Raw genomic sequence first — 23,725 nt, 5'->3', positions numbered from 1 at the left:
CCCGGGGCATGCCCTGGTCCAAAGACTAACTAATTAACTAAGCTGAAAACTTATTGAGCTAACTAACATAGGTACTACTAAAAACTAAACGAGTTCTGGGATGAGCTGCAGCACCTTCACTGGCGACAAGAAGGAACTGAGCGTGGGGGGAGCACGCAGCTCCCCTTATAGAGCGCTATAGAGGCACCACTCCAGGGGTCGCAGCAGCACTCCCCCTATGGGTACTGCTAAGGGAAAAACTTCCAGCACCAGTGCACATGGCGAGCACACACACTTACTGTGGAATACACGAGCAAGCACTTGAAGAATTTCTTATACCTGATTCTATGGGAGGCTTAGGATGGAGGAAACATGAAAGAGAACAAGAATTGATGTGAAATTTTCTTCTGGGTTTTACTGCAACCAGTTTGAATGACTTACCCTTGTCTACACTAGGACAGTTTTGCAAAAAAATTCCCATTACAAGCAGCGCTTCAGCTCCATTGATTTTAGCAGTGTCTTGAGGCGCAGTGTAGACAGGCTGCTGCTGGTCTTTTAAGCCCTGTGTTGATTAGACCCACCATGAGCTGGGCTCCCAATGTCACTAGTGCCCCTGGAGCTGAATGGTTTTTAGTAACAACGAGAAGCATTTACACAATTTTCCTGACCTAGACAAAGCTGAGGTGATGGGTGTCAAGGTCAGATGTGCGTATGATGGGGAGTCACAGATCAAGCTCACAGCAATAATTCGACCAAATACATGGATCAAACATGAGTTTGTGAAAGGAATTCCCTGCTGGTGCTGCAGATCCCCCAGCTCCTACAGACCAATGAAAGCTCGTAGGATCAGATTCAATTTCTTTGAGGTTTCCAAAGGTAAGAAAGAACGTTGCGTCTTTCTGAATGTCATCTGGCTGCAGCTAAAGAATGTTGCAAAAATGTGAGAGCGCAAATTAAAGCCATTTATAACCCAACAGACATACTACGCCATTAAAATGCTTAGCAAAATTATCTGGCAAGATGGAGATTTTGCTCTGATGCATGTCCCTCACATTGGAAGTTCGTTGTGAGATTACTCTGGCTGAGACGACCGTTCACATTTAAGTGGGTTACCTACATCGACCGTTAGAGGATTTCACAGTACACCAGCTTTACCACAGTGTTTCCTTTTCCCTAGCGAGATCATTTTCCTCTGCAATTTCTTCAGACAGCCGCCGGACCACCTTGTTACAGTTCCTGAGATCTCAAGGCATTGCGTCAGTATTCTGATAGAAGACCGCTGGGGAATACTCAGATTGTGAGAACTGATTAATGTTTCTGCATTCTTTTGAACACGTAAAGCACTCAAAGGGTTTTTATTAGGTGTTTTGTTCTAATAGTTCCTGACTCACAATGGCAGTTAAAGAAGTAGGTGTCAGTGTAGGAAAATTAGAGATGTCACGAATCGAGGAACACATCAGGTTCACACACAAATCCAGCCTGGCTTGGAGCAAAGTGTAATTCTCACCGATCCCTACTCCAAAAAGGTATGATTTCCACACAGCCATTTGACAGTCACTTCTTGCCAAGGCAACTGCCCGAGGCATATTGGGCCTGATTCTCTACACTAAGGCCCCTTTACACCGCTCTGCTATAATTATATTTACACTTTAAGGCCTTTTTACACTGTCAGAGTGGTGTAAAGGGACCGGACTGTAAATGAATACACAGGGCCTGACTCTCAAAGAATGCCTAGCCAGGTTTAACATCTGTTAATCTTGGTCTCTGGTGCAGAGACCCCATTTTGAATCTCTGTGGGCATAAGAACTACAAGAGAATGAGGGCTTGTCTACATCAGAAAGTTGCAGCGCTGGTGAGGGAGTTACAGCGCTGCAACTTTGAAGGTGTACACATCTGCAGGGCACCACCAGCGCTGCAACTCCCTGTTTGCAGCGCTGGCCGTACTCCCGTTTTGTCTCGGGTGTAGAGGATCCAGCGCTGGTGATCCAGCGCTGGTAATCCAATGTAGACACTTACCAGCGCTTTTCTTGACCTCCGTGGAAGGAGGAAGCCTCTGGTAATCAAGCTGGTCTCCTTCCCTGCGGTTTGCTGGGTGGCTCCGGGAACGAGAGAGCAAACCGCGGCGAAGCGGGTCTCCTTTCCCGGTTTGCTCTCTCGTTCCCGGAGCCCAGAGCAAGCAGATCTCCTTCCCTGCGGTTTGCTGGGTGGCTCCGGGAACGCGAGAGCAAACCGCGGCGAAGCGGGTCTCCTTTCCCGGTTTGCTCTCTCGTTCCCGGAGCCCAGAGCACGCAGATCTCCTTCCCTGCGGTTTGCTGGGTGGCTCCGGGAACGCGAGAGCAAACCGCGGCGAAGCGGGTCTCCTTTCCCGGTTTGCTCTCTCGTTCCCGGAGCCCAGAGCAAGCAGATCTCCTTCCCTGCGGTTTGCTGGGTGGCTCCGGGAACGCGAGAGCAAACCGCGGCGAAGCGGGTCTCCTTTCCCGGTTTGCTCTCTCGTTCCCGGAGCCCAGAGCAAGCAGATCTCCTTCCCTGCGGTTTGCTGGGTGGCTCCGGGAACGAGAGAGCAAACCGCGGCGAAGCGGGTCTCCTTTCCCGGTTTGCTCTCTCGTTCCCGGAGCCCAGAGCAAGCAGATCTCCTTCCCTGCGGTTTGCTGGGTGGCTCCGGGAACGAGAGAGCAAACCGCGGCGAAGCGGGTCTCCTTTCCCGGTTTGCTCTCGCGTTCCCCGAACCCCGAGCAAGCAGGTCTCCTTCCCTGCGGTTTGCAGGGTGGTTCGGGAACGCGAGAGCAAACCGGGAAAGGAGACCAGCTTCGCCGCGGTTTGCTCTCGCGTTCCCCGAACAAGCAGGTCTTCTTCCCTGCGGTTTGCAGGGTGGTTCCGGAACGCGAGAGCAAACCGGGAAAGGAGACCAGCTTCGCCGCGGTTTGCTCTCGCGTTCCCCGAACCACCCTGCAAACCGCGGGGAAGGAGACCTGCTTGCTCGGGGGTTCGGGGAACGAGAGAGCAAACCGGAGAAGGAGACCAGCTTCGCCGCGGTTTGCTCTCGCGTTCCCCGAACCTCCCTTGAAGCCGCCCAACAGCGCTGCAGTGTGGCCACATCTAACACCACTTGCAGCGCTGGTTGCTGTAAGTGTGGCCACTCTGCAGCGCTGGCCCTATACAGCTGTACTAATACAGCTGTAACAACCAGCGCTGTAAAATTTTAGATGTAGACATGGCCTGAGATGCATGTGTTATCTGGGTGTTTCTCACTGAGTCAGTTACCCTACTTATGTCACTTAGAATTGCATAACTTTGCTTTTCAATTGATTACCTAACAAACAACAACTTTATCTGCTTGCAAGTTGCAGCAAGAGTCAGAGCGTCAGTCAGTAATGCCATGAAGCGACTTATTCATGAACCAACTCCCATTTTTATTGAAAGATTCATTGAATATTTTGTATGATACTCTCAATGTGTATCTGATAACCAACTAGTAAGCTATTCACTAGCCAAAGGTTTAAAAAAAGAAATGCATGTGTCACCTTCCTAAAAAAGCCTGTCCTCCTCTGATCGTCAAGCTTACTGCTGTGGGAGGGAAATATTAAATTACTCTCAGTCCTCCATCCAACTAGTGAAAACTTTAATGAACAGCAAAATCAGTTTCTGCAGTAGAGATTGGATTTTAACTGAAGATCAAACATTTTACTAGATACTTTACAGTTACCCGAAAGAGTTCAATGAAGAAATGGGGTTGCCAAAAAGAGGTGTTTTGTGGGGCAAGTTTCACTGCACGCTAACAGGTATTAAGCCAGTATTGCCAATCCCAAGTGCTACAAAATGATGAGTTAGGCCTCTGCAAAAATCACATCACAGGATTAAAAAAAAAAATTGGATTGTTTTTACTTGCCTTCTCTCATGGCAGCTTTTAGGATAACTCGCTTTTGTGGGGAGGGGTGGGGGGGTGGAAGGGGGGGTTAAATGAAATCCGAGATTCTCATACAATCAGCTGACTCCAAGGGCTGGGGCTTTAAAAAAATGCAACAAATATTGTGAGATTTGTGCACCAGAGTTGGTGTGACAGAGAGCTAGGAACCTGCAACTGAACCAGCAGCCTGATCACATAAACATCAATTCATTGCCTCCCCACCTCCCCGATTGGACCTGACTGTGCCTTAATTAGCAGAGCAAAGTAGGCTAGGGAGGACTAAAGACCTAGCCCATTAACAAGAGGGTGGAAGGAAGTAGAGGAGAGAAGGGGCGGGCTAATGGAGCCAGAAGCAAGAAGGATCCCTGGGTGGAGAGATTTCTTCCCTCTCCTCTGCACAGGAGAAACTGATGTTGTAAATGGCGTGGTGTGTGCCTGGTTAAGGGTGAGGAGGAGAGCAGTGTAAATAAATGACGCCATGGTGTTTAACAGACGGTCTCCAAACGGTCTGTGTTGAGAGAGAGCAGAAGATAGGAGTTGGACCCTGCCCTGTTACAGCTGGCAAAACTGTTCACCTTAGGCTAGTGCTGATACAGACTAACACAGGTACCATTCTGAAACCTGTTACCTTGAGCTGCTAACACATGGATTGGAGCACATTAGCTAACATGTTAAAAACACCCTCTTTTCCTCATGTAAACAGGGCTTCTAAGTATAATTTGAAAGCTGCAGTGTGAGCAAGCCCCACAACATCTATTCTAATTCCAGACAGTTGGGTCTATTAACTTGTCATCATGATGGGTTTTTTTGTTTTGTTTTTCCCCAGGGCATGTCTTCACTGCATGATCAGCAGCTGGGTCTGAGCTCCTGGGTTAGCCTAGCTTGGGTGTGAACAGTCACACTGCAAAGCTCTACCTGAGTTCCCATATCCTCACTGGTGCTGAGCTCCTCGAGGGTGCCGCTAGGACTTCTAGGGGCATATCCCATGGTTCTTTGGGCTGCAACAAGCTGGGCCGCTCGATGATTCTTTCCCAGTGAACTGTGGGAGAACCAGTCTGTCCTTCTGGACACTGGATGACTATCAGTACTCAGGTGGGTTAGCCCTGCAGAGTGAGCAAGTTACCAGCCCAAGCCCTCACTGGGGCTTTACCACACAGCTCCTACTGGGCCAGCTAGTCTGGCTTTAAAGCCCCGGTAAACTCTGGTCAGAGTTTGTGTGTGGGGAAGATGGGGCCTTTCCTTGCTCTAAGTCAACTCTGCAGTGAAGCCACACCCTCAGTGGGGTACAGGACTCAAGATCACTGGCTGACCTGGTAGCACGGCAAAAGATGAGGGTGGGTGTCGTTTCCCAGGTCATTAGGTGCACATGCAGTGGATCAGGAGCTGTGATTAGACAGTGCTCGTTTCTGTGCATGGTTCTACTTGTAACTTTCGTTTTTACTTCTGGCTGCACAGAAAGCCAGAGTGAAGGGTAGGCTGACGCATCAGTTTTAGTTTTATTCTTTGAAATTACTCCATTGCTCTGTACTCTCTTGAATTTTCCTATTGCCACAAGCCACTCTGTGGCAATGGAGTTTGTTTTGCTCAGGGAGTTTTTATACAGGCAAGTAACTAAAGCATCTTTTCCTTGCCTTTCTAGCTCCCTGTGGCTCTGGGTTTGGCAGTCTGTGTGTGGCGTTTGTGGCCAGTAACAAGGGTATATTTGCTTGTTTATGAGCCTGTCTCCCCTCTTTGCTACACTGCAACAACACAGCATTCAATTTCCACTGGGAGAAAAGCAGACAGTTGTTGGTTACACTGTGGCCATCAGCTGGTCCTTAGATTTGTTTGGAATCATGGCTGGCATTACGCAACTGCAATTCCTGTGGTCACGGGAGGCCCCTAAAAATCAAGGTGGAATTTGCATTTGGTATCAATACTGAAATGTACATAACAGGCCTGATTTTCACTGCGCCCTAGCAAGCAAGAAAATCCGAAGGCCCTAGTTCATTTGGGGGTATCAAGAATGAAAGACAGAACAGAGTGGACTGGTTTTGTGGGCCCCATCCCCCCAAGGCAAACCTCTCTGGAAGCTCCAAAATTTGACCACGCTCAGAATATGAATCGGAGATTTTCAGGCCAGAAGGAACCATTAAGATCACCTCATCTGACCTCCTGCATGATAGAAGTCATCGAATTCCTTCGCTGATCCCTGTACTCTGTGGCTGAAGCAGAAATGCTGTCAGAACAGTCTCCAATCTTGATTTAAAGACTTCAAATGATTGAAGAAGGTGCCAATTACACCCTGTTCTGTAAAAATTTCTTGTTATTCCATTGGTTTCTGGTATCTTCTTTTTTTTTTTTTATTATTTTTTGTGTGCGCAACTACAGGACCTCCATCTATTTTTACCCTTTTAGAAAACAGAGAGAATGGAGATTTTCAAGCAACAAGCATCAGACAAGGAATGTCAATACAAAGATAACAGAATATCTCCAAGTAACCTTTAGTTATATCCATACAATTGAAATCTGACAGTAAAATGCAATTCAAGGTCCACTTGTTTTGCTGTATTAGATAAAACTATGGAAAGATTATCTTGGTTTGCAACAACAACTCTGCAAACAGCCATCACACAGATGTGGGCTGGAGTATTCAAAGCCCTTCCTAGCACTTTTCCAAGTATGACACAGTTCCACCCTGATAAACACTTCCAGCATAGAGACCCTGAAAGACAAAAACACTCACTTCAAAACCATTCTTCATAAGCTGTGCTCAGTAGGAAAACAAAACAAAACAAAACAAAAACACTTGCTTCTCAGCCCTCGTCCAGACTAACCCGCGGCATCGGCGGGTTAAAATCGATTGCTCGGGGATCGATATATCGCGTCTAGTCTGGACGCGGTGTATCGATCCCCGAGCGCGCTTACATCGATTCCGGAACTCCATCAATCCGAACGGAGTTCCGGAATCGACGCGGAGAGCCGCGGACATCGATGGCGCCCCGTCCAGACTGGTGAGTATCTCGATTTTAGAAATTCGACTTCAGCTACGTTATTCCCGTAGCTGAAGTTGCGTATCTAAAATCGATTTTAATTCCTAGTCTGGACGTGGCCTCAGACAGGGAAGGACCTGCAGGCCCCATCAGCGCTGGGGACTTTAATGGCAAGTCCAATCACAGCCACTTGAAAACAAACCCAATGCGGTGAGCATCTATAGGAAGCTGAAAGATTAAGCTCCCTGATGTGATCACCAAAATGTATGTTGAGCATCCAACTGATGTGAGTTCTTTTCTCTTTAAAGCTGATGGTCAAAGTTCTCTCGATCCACAGACCTACAGCCAGAGCAAGTGTGCTGCAAATTCCCCCATCTCTATGTTGCTGCACCCATAGGCCTCATCATTTCTAGGGATGGGAATTCAACTCCCCATTGGTTAATATTTCTTCCTTGCGTTCCTTTTTTTTTTTTTTTTTTTGATGATCACTAGATAGCCATAGTCACATTTAATAAAATAAAAAGAAACCAGAGAGTTAACTCCTACTGAACATTTCTTTTATTGCTGCTTTCAGGCAGACACTCCCTGGCCCTCCATTTCCCACCCCACAACTGTTTCTGCACTCACTGCTAGGGCTTAGCCAGACTTCATCCTGGACAGGAAATTGGGAAGACAATTACTAGTCTGAGATGCAAAGTAGTTCTATGTACTCCATCATACTCCTTGGAAGGGAAGGATGGTCCAGGGAAGGACTTGGGAGACCCAGCTTCAGTTCCCTGCTACACCACAGACTTCCTGTGTGACCCTGCACAAGCCTCACTCTCCCCATCTGTAAAATGGGGACACTATAGCACTTCCCCACCTCCCTGAGGCTTTGTGAGGTACTCAAATACTATGTGATGGAGGCTATAATAAGATAGGTTAACCAGCCTGTGGGACAGACATCCACATGGTACCTCTTTCCTACTTGCACCAAACAACAGGGCCTATTAGGCCTCGTTTACACACAAAGTTGCACCTGTGTAACTACAGATATGGTTTTTAAACAGATGTGTGACGGGGAAGATTGGTGTAAAAAGGTACTGGATGCCATTATAACTGCATCTACACTACATGGGTTAATAGTTAATACTGGGACAGTAAAGCCAGTACCACTTTTTGAGTGTAGACAAAGCCTAAGGCACCATGTCTTCGAAGGCTCTGAGAGACCAAGAGTTAGAGCACCACCAAGAGTTAAAATATCAATGTGGGTCACATTCTTCACCCAGAACAGTCATTCACCTCCATGCAAAATGAGTGCAAGTGACAGCACATAGTTCAAGACAATAGGGAATCAAGCGCTGTGCATTAAGGTAGAATTCCACCAGGCAGACGTATAATTGTAACATCTCTTCAGTTACTGACACAGGAATAATTGCGTAGCTCTCGCTTTTCCCCTTTTAAAGCTGTTTGGTTTCTGCATTTTGTTCAGCTGGGACGGTGAACCTAGCTTTCATCTTCTGTTTTCCATGATCCAGCACAGTATTATCGTCAAGTCATTTGGCACAAACATGAGCATCGTTTGGAGTGGAAAAGCAGGGACCCTGCTCTGAGCTCCACTGAAAGACTGCGGATAAAGAGACCGCAAAAAACAGAGACTGCTCATCTTTGACAGGAACGGTCTTGGCATGTCTGGAATGTGTCAAACCACAGGGAAACCACTTCTGTCCATATTAGTTTTTGTGAAATCCTCTATCTCTCACTTTTTTTTTTTTTAAACAAAAATTAACATTCTAGGCCTCAGCTACTCGTCAGTGTCCCTTTAAGACTGTCTTTTGCTTTGAAATGTAACTTATCAGTCAAACCCCAGATACATTTGTATATTTGACTGTTGCATCCTTTTCCTTTGAACTCCCAGACCGATAAGTGCACAGCCCCCACAATTGGCCAACCCAGTTTCCTCTCTCGTGGTCTTTGTTCCTAGGTTCTGGGAAGATAAAAGCCCTAACGGGCTTGCTGCTTTACCTACCCCACTCTGACTGATAATTCTACACAAAAAACAATTATCAAGCTTTGCCAGAGCAACCAGAATGTGATTCAACCATGCCCAGAGTACAGTATATCTTTCGATACTCATTGGAACATTCTCTCTGTCCTGGAGTCCTGGTATTACCCTGCCATGTCCTGCGTTATCCTTTGGCCATAAGCACAGTGCCACCACTGGCAGCAATGATGCGTGCCTATTTGTAGGCAGGGCTCAGTGGCTACTGGCATTTTAGACACTACTTGGTTTAGCCTCGCTCTGAGCAGCATTAGATAACCTGTAAAAGCAACAAAGAATCCTGTGGCACCTTATAGACTAACAGACGTTTTGGAGCATGAGCTTTCGTGGGTGAATACCCACTTCCTCAGATGCATGCATTCACCCACGAAAGCTCATGCTCCAAAACGTCTGTTAGTCTATAAGGTGCCACAGGATTCTTTGCTGCTTTTACAGATCCAGACTAACACGGCTACCCTCTGATATTAGATAACCTGGTGGTTGATATACCAGTGGTTGGTCCAGGCTGGCACTTTCATCTAGACCTGTAGTGGGTGAAATGTTGGCGGGAAAAGACAGTACAGACAGCCTTGGAGCCACTTGTTTGGTGCCAGAGTTTCACAGAGGAATGAAAGGAAGATGCTGTCTCCACACAAACTTGCACCGGCATAGTTAAACCCGTTCAAACTGTTACATGGGCACTCTCTCATATTTCAATGGAAGAGTGTCATCTTGTAGCTCAGCTTAAACTTGCTCATCAACTTAAACAAGCCACTCAAACACAAAATAGGCATCCACACGAGAGTTTGCACTGGTTTAACTACACTGGATTAACGCCACACTTTTAGTTCAATTGCAACTCTGAGGAGATAAGCTCTAGGGGTCCAAAAGGAAAGGTGGGAGTGACACCGCTTGAGGTACTCCATGACAGCCAAATCAAACTCTCATTGACTTCAATGGAACTTAACATGGAAAGGGTGCCTCAGCATGCTGCTGCCACCTGGTCCCTGGTCATATCTCTCCTTAGATGGCTTCTTTTTCTCCTGCCTCTTCACCTTCCGGTTCTCCTTGGCTTAAATCTTCACTAGAGGGAGATGACTATTCACACTCTGAGGCTCAGGCAGCCTGGGGAGAGGTTTTAGAACAAAAGAATGGCCATACTGCGTCAGACCAAAGGTTCATCTAACCCAGTATCCTGGCTTCCAACAGTGGCCAATGCCAGGTGCCCCCAAGGGAATGAACAGAACAGGTAATCAAGTGATCCATCCCATCTCCCATTCCCAGCTTTTGGAAATAGAGGCTAAGGACACCATCCCTGCCCATCCTGGCTAATAGCCATTGATGGACCTATCCTCCATGATTTTATCTAGTTCTTTCTTGAACCCTGTTATAGTCTTGACCTTCACAACATCGTCTGGCAAGGAGTTCCACAGGCTGCCACAGAAGAGCCATTAACTGGAATATCCAACGTTTTAGATTCTTCATCATGGGTTTCCTTAGCCATGGAGTTGCCCGAGGAATAATAAGTATCATAAATCATAGGTAAAGAGGTTCTGAGAACTGTTTAAAGAGCCAGAATACAAGTCCTGTGTGCAGGACAGAAGACAAAAATAGTTATCTGAACCATGCTCCAGTTAGTGCTAGAAAGGAATGTCCCAAATGGTCTTTGGTTCTCCATATGACTATTTCTGCTGCTGCTACCTTAATTTGTATTAAAAAAAAATTCTAGCTGGAGGTAACGGTTGTCTTGGAAAAAAGGTGAGAAGTTTTTTTGGCTGTCAGTGGTGGAATGGGTTTCACTGCTGTATAATGTGGCAAAATTCCTTTCCTCACTGAAGCAATATATTGCAGTACATTAAAAGCCTTCATTATTCCCAATGCTTTGCTCACTGTTCCTTGGGTGTCAGCATATGATGCAAGTCCTCCAAGAATTCCCAGCATCCAGAAGCCTGAAACTGAATGGAAAATGATCAGGTGAGTACATTTGCTGTCAAGATTCACCGTTAATAAACAAGGCACAAAATTAGCAGGCAGGGTGTAGAATATTAGGAAGGGGCACTGTGCCAACTTGAAAAGAAGCTTTTAGGCCCGCTGCAATTACAAGAAACAGCTACAATTTCTGTAACAGAAAACTTAGTAAAAGCCAATGATTTTTTTCTACTTTTTCAATGTGTTCATTTGACATCAGTTTGTTTATAGTCAATTTCACTGGTTTCCCCTGCATGTCAGGGAAGATGACTTATAAAACATTAACAGAGAAGCAGAACAACCCTTGAACAATTTTTAAAGGTTTCGGTTAAAAAAATACAGGCCCTACTATTTAAAAGGCTGCCTTATCAGAAACAAATTTATTGAAATTCGGGAAATTTAAAACTTGATCCATTTCCCAAAGCTCTCAGATCTAAAAAATTCAAGTTGAAAGCGTCCCCTTTAAACTCTAACCCTTTAGCTTTCAGAATCTAACACCATAAGCACAGTAATCAGTTCAATACGGTGTATCTGGCTTCATGGAAATAAAATTCCTCTCCAGTGGTGGGCATAGTATGGATGCTTTTGTTATATAATGCTTTGCACTTGTATTTTATCTAAGGAACTCAGCAAACTTAATGACCATTAATATTAACAACCCCGCAATGCAATACAGTAGTGAGTAGAATACAGATGAGCAACTGAGGCAGAGGTTGAGGGATGATACTAATCAGTAGACCACACTTCCTCCTGTTCTTAATCCAGAACTCAGTTAATCACATTATCTTTCAGGGCCTGATCCTTCTCCCTTTGAAGCACAGGGGAATTTGGTCACTGACTTCACTGGGAGCAAGACCAGGCTATTAACAGGCTGCTACTGCCACCAGACTTCTCTTCTTCAGAGTGGTGGGAAATGTCCAGTCTACTGACACAAGAGAAAGGACATAGGCACAGACCAATGTCACAGCTGGACAGGTCATCTAGACTGGCATTTTGGCTCCAACAGTGGTCGAAGCCAGCAGCTTCAGAGCAGAGTATGAAAGTCACCCAGTGCACCCAATGATGCAATGTTACACAAGTGGAGTGGCTTACAGGGGAGAGGGAAAAAACCTGCATCTGAAATCCACATTCCAGGGCCATTTGTGGAGACAACTCTTTGGTGCTACTGACAGTGAATCTGATGACATTAAAGCTCTGTTTCTTGTTCCTGTTCCCCTACCCTCTGTCTGCTCAACTCTAACCCTAATCTACTCAACACCGCGAGCTCCTCAGGGCAGGTGCCTTCCAGAAGAGAATCCAGCCTCTATCACGCTGTGGGCACTCCCACAAACAACCAACTGCCTGCCTGCAAACCATTAGGAAAGTGCCCTTTAACTCCACTGGAAAGCACTGAAGAAGTGGAGATTTTGTGGATGGACAGTGAGAACGTGTTAAAATTGTGACGCTTTCTGACAGGTCAGGAAATGCTATAAAGGCCCATCTATACTATGTACAGTAACAGCGGCAGGGGACAATCACACTCCCCTCCCACTGTTATGTTTGCAGTGCGGGTGGTATTTCCCACCCAAGTCACATCACCGTGGCAGTGAATTCTACGAAAACATAACCAGGGTAACATTTTAAGAATGTTTTATCCCCTAACTATCTAGACTGCCAAAAACAAAACAGGGTGAACATGTTGAAGGCAGTGCAGTATCCCTACTAACTTGCAGATTATGTGGTTGAGAGAGACAGGAAATGACCAACAGTCACTCCTAAAGGATGGAAATTAGCAGTATTTCTTTTCTTTAGTCATTGCAAGGTAGATACTTCTTAAAAGAATCTGTACACACAGTGACCCAATCGCCACATGAATCGGCAGGGAATGTAAAATGAGAACTATTGATCTGTCCAAGGTCGCACAGCAGGTTAGCGGTAGAGGTGGGAACAGAATCCAGGTCTGCTGACTCACACCGCCTCCCTCTTTTCCGTTTGCGATGGCCAAGGTCACAAACCAGGAGAGTTTACTGAGGGATATAATTACCCTTGTAACACTGAACATAACCTGTATTTCTCCTCTTAGGCCAAACCCTGAAAGTCTCCAGTTTTCTCCCCCTCTCCTCCCAGGAGTGGATCATGACCAGCAAGCAAGTTTTTGAAGGTGTTAAATTGTGTCTACAGCAGGAAAAAAGGCCATGTTTGAAAACGTCATGTTTTCCTAGATCTGGCCTACACTTGAAAGTTATATCAGCGCAGCTATGTCTATCAGGCATGTGAAAAAACTACACTCCTGAGGAACACAACAAAACCCTCCATGTAGACACAGCTAAGTCAACAGAAGAATGTTTCTGTTGACCAAGGAGGGGTACAGTGAAGCCCCAAACTAATAAGCTAGAGGCGATTCAAAACTGGCCCAGGCCGACCCAAAAGAAGCAGGTCCGTGCGTTCCTAGGCGTGGTAGGCTACTACCGACGGTTTATTCCCCACTTCACCAGTAGGGCTAGTCCTCTAATGGACTGGTGGAGGCCCGAGGTCCAGACATGGTGGAATGGAGCGACGCAGCAGAGGGGGCATTCATAGACCTTCGGACGCTCTCTGTAATGACCCCTTACTCATAGCCCTGGACTTTACCAAGGAATTTATTTTACAAACAGATGCTTCCGAGGTGGGGTTGGGGGTGGTCCTGTCGCAAATGATTGGAGAAGAGGAACACTCGATCCTCTACCTAAGCAGAAAGCTGCTCCCAAGAGAACAGAAGTATGCAGTAGTCAAGAGAGAATGCCGTGCTGTCAAATGGGCCATGGAGACACTGCGTTATTACCTCTTAGGCAGGCGATTTACTCTTGTGACAGACCATTCACCCGTCCAGTGGATGCAGAGAAATAAGGAAAAGAATGCAAGGGTCACCAGGTGGTTCTTATCCCTCCAACCATTCCAGTTCTGCATATGGCACAGGGCTGGATGCCACCACGGCAATGCTGATGGTCTATCATGAGCACCACTGCCTGGCGTCCCAAGTTGCCCAACCCTATGGTGTTGAACAGAGGGGAGTGATATGTGATGGGGCAAGGCCAGATGGCTACAGTGAAGTAGTGAGGAACAGATATGTTAGCACCAGGCTAAACAAATTCCTGATACCATGGTAACCAAATGACAGTTGCTCCAGGTTAATCAAGACATCTGGGGCCAATTAAGATCTTTCTAGAAGGCAGTGGAGATAGCTACATTGATTGGGACACCTGAAGCCAATCCAGGGCTGGCTGGGACTAGTTAAAAGCCTCCCAGTTAGTCAGTGAGATTTGTGTGTGAGGAGCTGGGAGCAAGAGGCCCAAGGAGCTGACAGTGAGAGAGTGTGCTGCTGGAGGATTGAGGAGTACAAGCATTATCAGACAGCAGGAGGAAGGTCCTGTGGTGAGGATATACAAGGTGTTTGGAGGCGGCCATGGGGAAGTAGCCCAGGGAGTTGTAGCTGTCATGCAGCTGTTTCAGGAGGCACTATAGACAGCTGCGATCCACAGGGCCCTGGGCTGGAACCCGGAGTAGAGGGCGGGCCCAGGTTCCCCCTAAACCTCCCAACTCCTGATCAGACACAGGAGGAGTTGACCCAGACTGTGGGGAAGATCACTGAAGTGAGCAAATCTGCCAGTAAGTGCAGAACCCACCAAGGTAGAGGAGAAACTTTGTCACATCTGTTAAGAGCTTTGATAGCTATAAATGTGCAAATGCTAAGCATTATTTATGTACTGGAGCAACCTAAGGCTGGGAGGAGAACTGCAAAGTGTCTAGAACGTGAAGGCAAGTAGCTTTCATGTGACACAGAGAACAAGGGGAAGTGAATGGAGCAGTGCAGCAGAAGAGAAAGATGGTTTATGTGGCAGTGTTTAGGACACATTGTGTGGGAACAAGATGAGGAACAGGAAGACCAGAGAGATCAGTGCATGTAAGGCGAGTCTCAGCAATGAGGCTGCCCACGAAAGGGCAGAATCAAAGATGCAAGGGTGAACCCTGAGCAGTGAGATAAAGGAAGAGTACCAACTCCTTGGGTCCCAGGATCTTATTCCTCTGTCAAGCCCTTCTCCCAAAAAAACCTCTCTCTATTTGTGGCACTTATATGGCCCCCATCCCCATAATATCTGGGCACCTCCCAATCTAATATTTATTATATTACAGGTGGGGCTGATAGCACTGTCTCTGGCTAAGGTTAACAGACTCGTCCCATTGTAAGACTCTCTTTTCAGTTGCTAACTTTAACCAAGCTGTAATACGGGATGTCAGCTTCAGTCTGAATATTTTGGGGGGAAATCTCAGACCAAATGGTTCAGCTCTTCATAATAACAAAGCTAGGGAAAAAATACAGTGTTTTGCCCATGTTAAATTCTGCACAAGCAACCTCAATTCTGGCATTTCCTAACATTTGAGTGTATTGATTTTGCAACCTCAATAACACTCTTTTAATGGAGGGCTTTCTGAGTGTAGCAGCAGCTGTGTATTAGGGAAGTGCTAGGACTCAGACACTAAAGAGATGTCTACACGGCAACTGGGAGCAAGCCTCCCAGGCTGGGGTAGCCAGACTCATGCTAGCAGGCTAAAAATAGCAGTGTGAACGTTGCAGCACAAGTAGGGGCTTGGCCTTGCCACCCAGACTCAGACTGAGCTGGCCCAAGCTACAATGCGCAAACCACTACTCTTCGTGCACTAGCTGAAGCCCGCTAGCATTAGTGTCTCGATACAGGCTGGGAGGCTCGTTCCCAGCTGCAGTAGAGATGTAGCCTAAGTGACTTCCCAATGTCAGTATCAGCAGAACAGGGACTTGCCCCAAGATCTGCCAAGTCCCAGGTTAGTCCCCTAACACTGGGACATCCTTCCTCCCTAGGCTTCTTGCACCTTCCTATCTCCCCACTCCCAGGAGCAATTTAAGAGGAATTCCACCCCTGCCAGTGTCAAGAGAAACTGAGGGTGTATCTACTCTGCAATTAGATACCTGCAGCCGGTCCATGCCAGCTGATTCAGGCTAAAGGGCTTGGGTTAATTGCAGTATAGATATCCGGGATCAGGCTGCAGCCTGGGCTCTGGGACCCTCCTACCTCACAAGGGCTTAGACCTTGAGCTTCAGCCCGAGTGTCTACACTGCAATTAAACAGCCTCTTAGCCTGAGCCCCGTGAGCCCATGTCAGCTGGCACAGACCAGCCAGGAGGTTTTAACTGGAGCATAGACATACCCTAAGGGCCCCTGCCCTCTTGTTCTCGCCGGCTGCCAGCCACTCGGTGTTATATGCCTGTTTGTCTCAGCCCCTCATTTGAACTCTCCCACTCGGTGCCCTGAATAGATGGAGGCGGCAAGCGTTGGGGATCAGAGGGAGACAGAGCACAGCAGATGCACAGACCAGGGGAAAGAAGGGCTAGTTTGGAGTCACAAGCAACAGCCCTGCTGTTGGTTGGATGCAGGCCCTCACCGGCCAGTGTCCATAGTGGCCTTCCCGAAACACTACAGAGGTGACAACTGGTCAGTTTCCTGCACAGCAGCCACAATGCACAGCTAAAAGCTGGCCCAAGCAACTGATAAAAACAAGTCTGTTCCTGGCCTTTGTGTGTGTCACAGATGGGGTGGAATATCCCGTGCTTTCCATATTCGCCCACATTCACAAGTTATCTGGCCTGAGCTATCAGCAAAAGCCCTGCAAAAACATTCGACAGGGTTCAACTACCAGGCAGTTTCTAACAGAGCTGTTCTAGAGAAAAATACGACGTTATCACAGTTACTGTTGCCCCAATGCAATTAGTCATACCTGATAGAAAGATAGGAACCTTCTAAGGGCACAGCCAGCTCTGCAGCATCGGCAACAGATGAAGTCAAAAGGAAAACATCCCTACTATCAATAACCAGCTTGAAAGCTGAACCACAAAACCTCGAAACACCCCCAAAACCGGAGGAAGGACTCTCTTCCCTAAAGGAGATAGCAGTATTGCTTAGAAAGGGCTTTATGTAATCAGCCTGTTCTGAGGAGAACATGTTACTGCTTCCAGGATGACTGGAGTTTTGGCACCAGTTAAGTGACAGCCTTCCTTCATTCTCTCCCTTCTCCATCCTGGATGAGTGGTGTTGAGGGTCACACAGAGGAAAGGATCATAACAGAAGGAGCAATGGCCTGAATTCGAGAATCCTGAGTTCAATTCCCTGATCTGACACAAACTTCCAGAATAAGCTAAGTCTCTCTGGCCCATAGCCTCAAAGGTATATAGGTGCCTCCCTCCCATTCCAATCAATGGGATGTAGGCTCTGGGCCTCAGTTCCCCGAGTGGGTGGACTGTGGTATACAGGAAGTCAGATTACATGATTTATTGGGCCCTTCTGACCTTCACCGCTATATAAAATGGGAATAACGGCATTTTTCTGTCTTGCAGAGGTGTTACCATATTAACGCTGGTGAGATGCTCGGGTAATAGGGTAAGTAAGGAACTGCTCTGGGTTTCCCTCCTGTACGTACCAGTCAAATGCACTGACTGGGCAGCGTTCGAGGAACTTGGCTAAACAGAGGCTAGTTTTCCATGATGTAGCACCTTCCATTAGAGAGACACTGAGTTGACTAATGTGAATCGGACTATAAACCAGGGGTCATTTACGAAAACCCTTACACTGCTCTCCCTGGTAACATAGTTACAGGTGGGCAATGTAATGATCATAGAGACCTCTATGTAAATAGCTGGGTGCTACCATTGTCTCCTTGACTCCTGGTCTTTCCCTCTGCAGTGGACCAGATTGCAGAAGTTAAGGCTCAGAGAATTCTCACAAGATGGCTCCCCGCTCTGTCCCAGCCCTACCCTCAGTCAGGAAGGCTAGAAAGGGCATTCTTTCCTGTCTTTCCCACTGGCTTTGGCTCCCCTGCTGCTTGTGGGAATGGAAGAAGGAATCTGCCCCATGGGGCAGAAGCTTCAGATGATCAGGTATCAAACTGAGTATCTGGAAACAGGAAACCAACCATCAACCAACCAAATGCCCACCGGCATCTTCCCATCACCCCCCAATTCAGTCTGGTACACAGCCTCGGGGGCGGCGTGTGCAGCCAGTGCTTTTCCATCCTGCTTCTTTCCAGAACCGTTCGCCACTCCCTTTGCTGCGTTACAGCCAGCTGTGTTTGAGAACCATTTCTCCCCTGTAAAACACAAAGCAAACACAGGAGTGTTGTTGAAACAGCCTGAACACACGTCCCTAATGCACATACACAGAGCCGGGGGCTAACCTTCCCTTTCCAGCCAGTGGGCAAGTTAGCCTGGGCTGAGTCAGTGCACTCATTTGTCATTACTACAAAGTAGCAACCTGATTTCTAAAACGGTCAATTGGCTGCCCAGGTGCAGAGAATAAACATAGGTCCCCCGTGTCAATCACGTTCCAGAAAGACACCAGGTTTTACTGTACATCTGGTATGAACTGAATAAGGCCATGAGAGGGTTTTTCCAGACCACCGAATATATTTTTAACGGTTTTTTTCCAATACAAATTTGCTGCAGTGGATCCAGCTCCATACAGTTCTCTCTCCATGGGTGACTTAGATGTGGAGCTGAGTTAAGGGTTCATCACAAACCACAACTCTGGCTGAGTTCTTGGATAGTTCAGCCACACATAAGGTATCTAAGTTAAGCTGATAACAGGGCTGTCCAATGTACCCTGCCAACCAGCCGGGGCTGTTCACCATTCACGCAAGGACAAAGTTCATGGGAGCGCATTGCACCCTTTTCATTATTAAAAAATAGACGTCACTTACTATTCAATACATTTCTATACAGCACCTAAACTGATCACATGAAGGCCAGCTGGACTTTGGCCACAAATTAACAAAGCACTTAAATGTGTACTTAACTGCTTTGCTGAATGGGAGTGGGGGTGGGGGTGGGGGGTGGTCTTAAAAATAATCCTTAGCACTTATCTTGAGCTGTTCCTCTCCAAAGGATTTGACATTCACTTTAGAAACATCGTCACCCTCCTTGTCAAGCAGACAAGGAAGGATTATCCCATTTTACAGACGGGGAAACAGACACAGAGAGGTGAAGTAACTTGCCCAAGGTCACTGAGGGTAGCAAGTGTCAGAACCAGACTTAAGGTGCATCTACACTGCAGCCAGGAGTGCGATTTGCAGCTACTGTAGACGTACCTGCGCTAGCTTTAATCCAGCTAGCATAGACACTTGTTATGGTGACAGAAGGGTTTTTTCTACCCCTGTAGTAAGTCCACCTCCTCAAGAAGCAGTAGCTAGGTGGACGAAAGAATTCTTCCACCAGCCTAGCAGTGTCTATCCCGAGGACTAGGTTGGCTTAACTATATCTCTAGGTGACCGAGCTAGGTCGACCTAAGTTGTAAGTGTAGACAAGCCTGAGGCTTTGCCCTCACTGCAAGGAAAGGCGTATCTTTTTACATCAATCTAGCTCTCTCATTGTAAAGTCCTAGTAGAGAAAGGCACTGTATTTTTTATCTCAATGTAGCTAGTCCAGGTCAACCCTTTCCCCTCCGCCTGGGGTTTTTCTTCCCGCACTGCGTGGCAGAGATGTTTGATCTTCTCCAGGGTGTTTTGCTGGATCACTGTTCAATGATTTAGGTTTCTGACAGAGGATGGAGTGAGAGGCGAAGGAGTTTGGACCCCGTGATTAGAGCAAAGAGTAAGGAGTCAGGACTCCTGCATGCAATTCATTAATGTGCTGCTGGCTCACTGTGAAACACAGGACCAGTTTTGTAACCCTCTGTGGGAGTCAGTCTGCCTGTCTGTAACAGTGGGCATCATACTTCTCTCACAGGGACTTTGTGAGGTTTAATGTTTGCCCAAGTGCTCTTCGGTGGAAAGCTACAAGGGGACAGTTGTAAACAAAACAGTACAAGAGAAACAGAGGGGCAGGCTGGGGGAGACCAACGATATTGACTATTTTTGGTAGTGTTTTTGTTGTTTTAATTTCTTTCTAAACCAATGTCAACAAACCCCAAATCTCCTACCCTGGTACACAGTGGACAGTTACCATTAGTATTACAGTCCTGCTCAACTGAGATCAGGCCTCACAGTGCTAAGAACCATTCCTCAGACATTGTGAAAGAGCCTCTGCCCCAAAGAGCTCACAATCTAAACAGACAACACAGATCAAAGGGGAAAAAGAGGCACAGAGAGAGGAAGTAACTTGCCAAGAGCAAGTCAGTGGCAGAGCTGGTACTGAACCCATCTCTCTTGGGTCCCTCCCACTGGGTCATGCGATACAGGTGGATTGTTCCAAGGTTAATCTCTCAGTTACACCTAAGACACACTTATGCATCTGTGCATACACAGTATGCAAAACAAGGGTGTGTGTGCATATATTTATATATTACACACACCCCCTATGCTATGTACAAACACATACATTAAATGAATTAAAAGCTGGTTAGCTGACAAGTCTCAAAATGCAATTGTAAATGGAGAATCATCATCCAGCAGGTGTTTCCAGTTGGCCCTGCAGGGATCAATTCTTGGCCCTACTCTATTTAATATTTTTATTATTGACCTGGAAGAAAACATAAAATCATCACAGAAAATTTGCAGATGACAAAAAAAAAAAAATCAGGGAAATGGTAAATAATGAAGAGGATAGGTCACAGAGACAGAGCGATCTGTATCACTTGGTAAACTGAGCACAAGCAAATAATATGCATTTTAATATTTCTAAATAAGAACATGGGCTATACTTACACAATGGGGGGGGAGAGAGAGAGAGAGAGAGTGTGTGTGTTTGGGGGGGGGGACGACACAGATGCTCTGAAAGAGATTTGGGGGTCGTGGTAGATAATCAGCCAAACACGACCTCCCAGGGTGACACTTTGGCCAAAAGAGCGAATATCATTGAATGCATAAACAAGGGAATCTTGAGTAGGAGTAGAAAGGTTATTTTACATCTGAATTTAGCACTGGTGTGATCACTGCCAGAATACTGTGTCCAGTTCCGGTGCTCACAATTCAAGAAAGATGTTGGTGAATTAGAGAGGGTTCAGAGAAGAGCCACAAGAATGATTCAAAGATTAGCAAACAAGCCTTATCAGTTATACCCTCGAGGAGCTCAATCTATTTAGCTTAGTAGTATTTTTGTTGGGTGACTAAAATAGCCCTACAACGTGCATTGCAGTGCATGTGTCTATTACTATAGAATACGGACGTAGTTAAATTTAAAAACAAAACAAAACAAAAACAGTGGAATAGCAGGGGGAGAGAGAAGAAGCAAGTCACAGTAAGAGAGTCAGTGCATAGCCAGTCAATACATACTATATGAGCTCTTTCTTAATACAAACCAACTCTCCCAGGCAGAGCACAGATACACACACCTGCACACAGACCTGTGTGTTTGTGCAAGGTCCCATTTGATTGTGAGTCTCCATCTACCCATATTTTATGAAAGGAGAAATGCCTCTTAGGAAGGGATTAAAAGCTTCCCAAATGCTACCAGGTGGTGAGGGAGAACCGCAGCCTAGTGTCATTGCGAGAAGAGCATTAAATGGCGATCCCTTCAGATCTGATAAAAGCAGGTCAATCTTTCTGCTTTGCTGAGTCTCTTGGCAGATCGGTGCAGCGCACCGCTGCCACTCACAACTTATAATTCGTGCTTTGCGGCAGACACATCGTTCAAAATTAATAAATTCAATACAGCTAATTAAATCAACTTTGGCACCCATTCAAAAGGCATCTTGCTTTTTTCATTCTCTCTCTCTTGGCTGCTGGGTGATGTGAGAGAGGAGACGGAAGGGGTTGCCAAGAGAGCTGGGAGTAGGGGGGAGGTTGTTTTTCACCTCTTGTGTATTTCCATGTCGGAGTCCCATCATCACACAGACACTTGTTTTTCTTGCGGGAATGTGACAAGCCCATGTGGCTTCCGTGTTTATATTCCATCAGCAGAAAGCAAGAAAATGACCTTTTCTGCCTACTTGTGGGTTCTGAAAACTGAGTGCAATATGAGTCAAGGTACCTCTGGATCCCTTCATGACACCTGCCATTCTCAATGAGTAATTGGAAGGGATGTGTTTGTAAACAGCATCCCTCCCAGCTCCTTCGCCCCCCTCCTTATGCTGTACGTAGACCGCCTACGCTGCGTCCTGCAGCTCTTCATTATTGCTAGGCACAATCAGGGCGTTAGCATGATCCTAAAAGCACTGAAGCACACATCTAACTTTCAGCACAGGCAGAGTCTCACTGACTTCACTGGCATTACCCGGGTGCTTACAGTAACACATGCTTAAACACCTTGCTGAATTAGGGTCAAGGGACTGCCTCTCCCATTTCCAGCTCAGGAGCTTATCCTAGGCAAGTCACTCTCATGGTCTGTTCCTGGAGTGAATGTGTGTGCGGCTAGTGGCAGGGAATTCTCGGCAGAGGGCCTGTTTCCTGGATTGGTCCCCTACAATATAATGCTCTATCTAGGCTTCTAATCCCTGGAGCAGACTGGGTTCCCAGAACAGGATTGTGTTGGTGAGCTCTGTGGTTTTATGGGCATGGTTAATTTTTCATAAACTATCAGGGTTGGAAGAGACCTCAGGAGGTCATCTAGTCCAACCCCTGCTCAAAGCAGGACCAATCCCCAATTTATTTGTCCCAGATCCCTAAGTGGCCCCCTCAAGGATTGAGCTCACAACCTTGGGTTTAGCAGACCAATGCTCAAACCACTGAGCAACCCCCCTCCTTGATCCATTGCGACTTTCAGCTGTGAAAGAGGTGTATTGTCCCCATTGTACAGAGGAGGAAACTGAGCCGCAGGCAAACTCTGGGATGTGCCCACGGTCACATCTATAGTCTGTGGCAGAGCAGGGGGAGAGAACCCAGATCTTTTGACTCCCAGGCCCGTGCTTTAACTACATGACCACTCATCTCCAATCTAAGTTTTCATCATTCATTGTTTTACTGGATTATTTTTATTATATTTTGAGGGCAGACACTGTGGAACGGGGTTGGGGAGGGAACTGTTCATCTGGAGTGAACACAAGAGAAGATCCATTTTTGTTTGTAGTAAGTCACACAGAATTAAAGAGCCTCTGCCAGGACCCCCTGGCTCTCCCACACTGGTCTCCCTGCATTTTAGAGGGCTGTTCACTACTGCTGCAGCTCATGGTCAGGGAGGTGCCTGGACCTTAGTCCCAATTGCCAGCTGTGTTCACTGTTAAGATCTGGTTCTGAGAGTCCCATGTAAAATTTCTCTCAGCTTCAGGACACTGTTCCTTGCCTTGCCTTCTGCTCAGACTGAAGAGTTCCCATCCTCGATTTGAAGGTTCAACCGTGATCCTGCATGGCTTGGCTTTTCTATGCTATGATCCAAATCCTGCAGTTCTTCCCCCAAACTCCCACTTTGGGCAGCAGGAGTTTTGGGTAAGGACAATAGGATAGGCCCGGCAGTATCCTCCAATCCTTGTATCAGTTCTGTTGTCCTTTTCCAATCCTCTAGTTATTCTATAACCTGCCTGAGCTGGAGGAACCAGAACTCAGCACTATTTCCTCGATAGTTTTACTTGCAAGTTCATCTGAGGGCAGCAGTGGTTTTAGACTTGCTGGCATTGCACATTGCCAACTCATAGTTCCTTTGCTATCTGCCACCATCTCTAAGTTATCCTTGGACCTTCCAATTCCAAGAGATTTGTTTGCCTTTTTTTGGACCTGTGCTACATTTCCTCCTTTGACCCAAGCCCTCCAAAATGAGTCACACGAGGTAAAAATAAACGTGTGTAACTTCTTCATTGTCCTTAAACTGCTGTGCTGCGTGCTGATAAACTGCAAACTGCTGCTTTGTCCAACAACAGAAGTGGGTGCATTTGAGGGGAATCCTGTTTAGTACACCATTGTAGCTGAAGGAGCAGATGCTACAGTTAAGGCTGGGAAGGGCATTCATTCTAAACCTCTTGAATATACCTTTCTTAGA

Source organism: Gopherus flavomarginatus, chromosome 2, assembly GCF_025201925.1.
Source record: "Gopherus flavomarginatus isolate rGopFla2 chromosome 2, rGopFla2.mat.asm, whole genome shotgun sequence".
Classification (NCBI taxonomy): domain Eukaryota; kingdom Metazoa; phylum Chordata; order Testudines; family Testudinidae; genus Gopherus; species Gopherus flavomarginatus.
Note: the sequence above shows the minus strand (reverse complement) of the source record.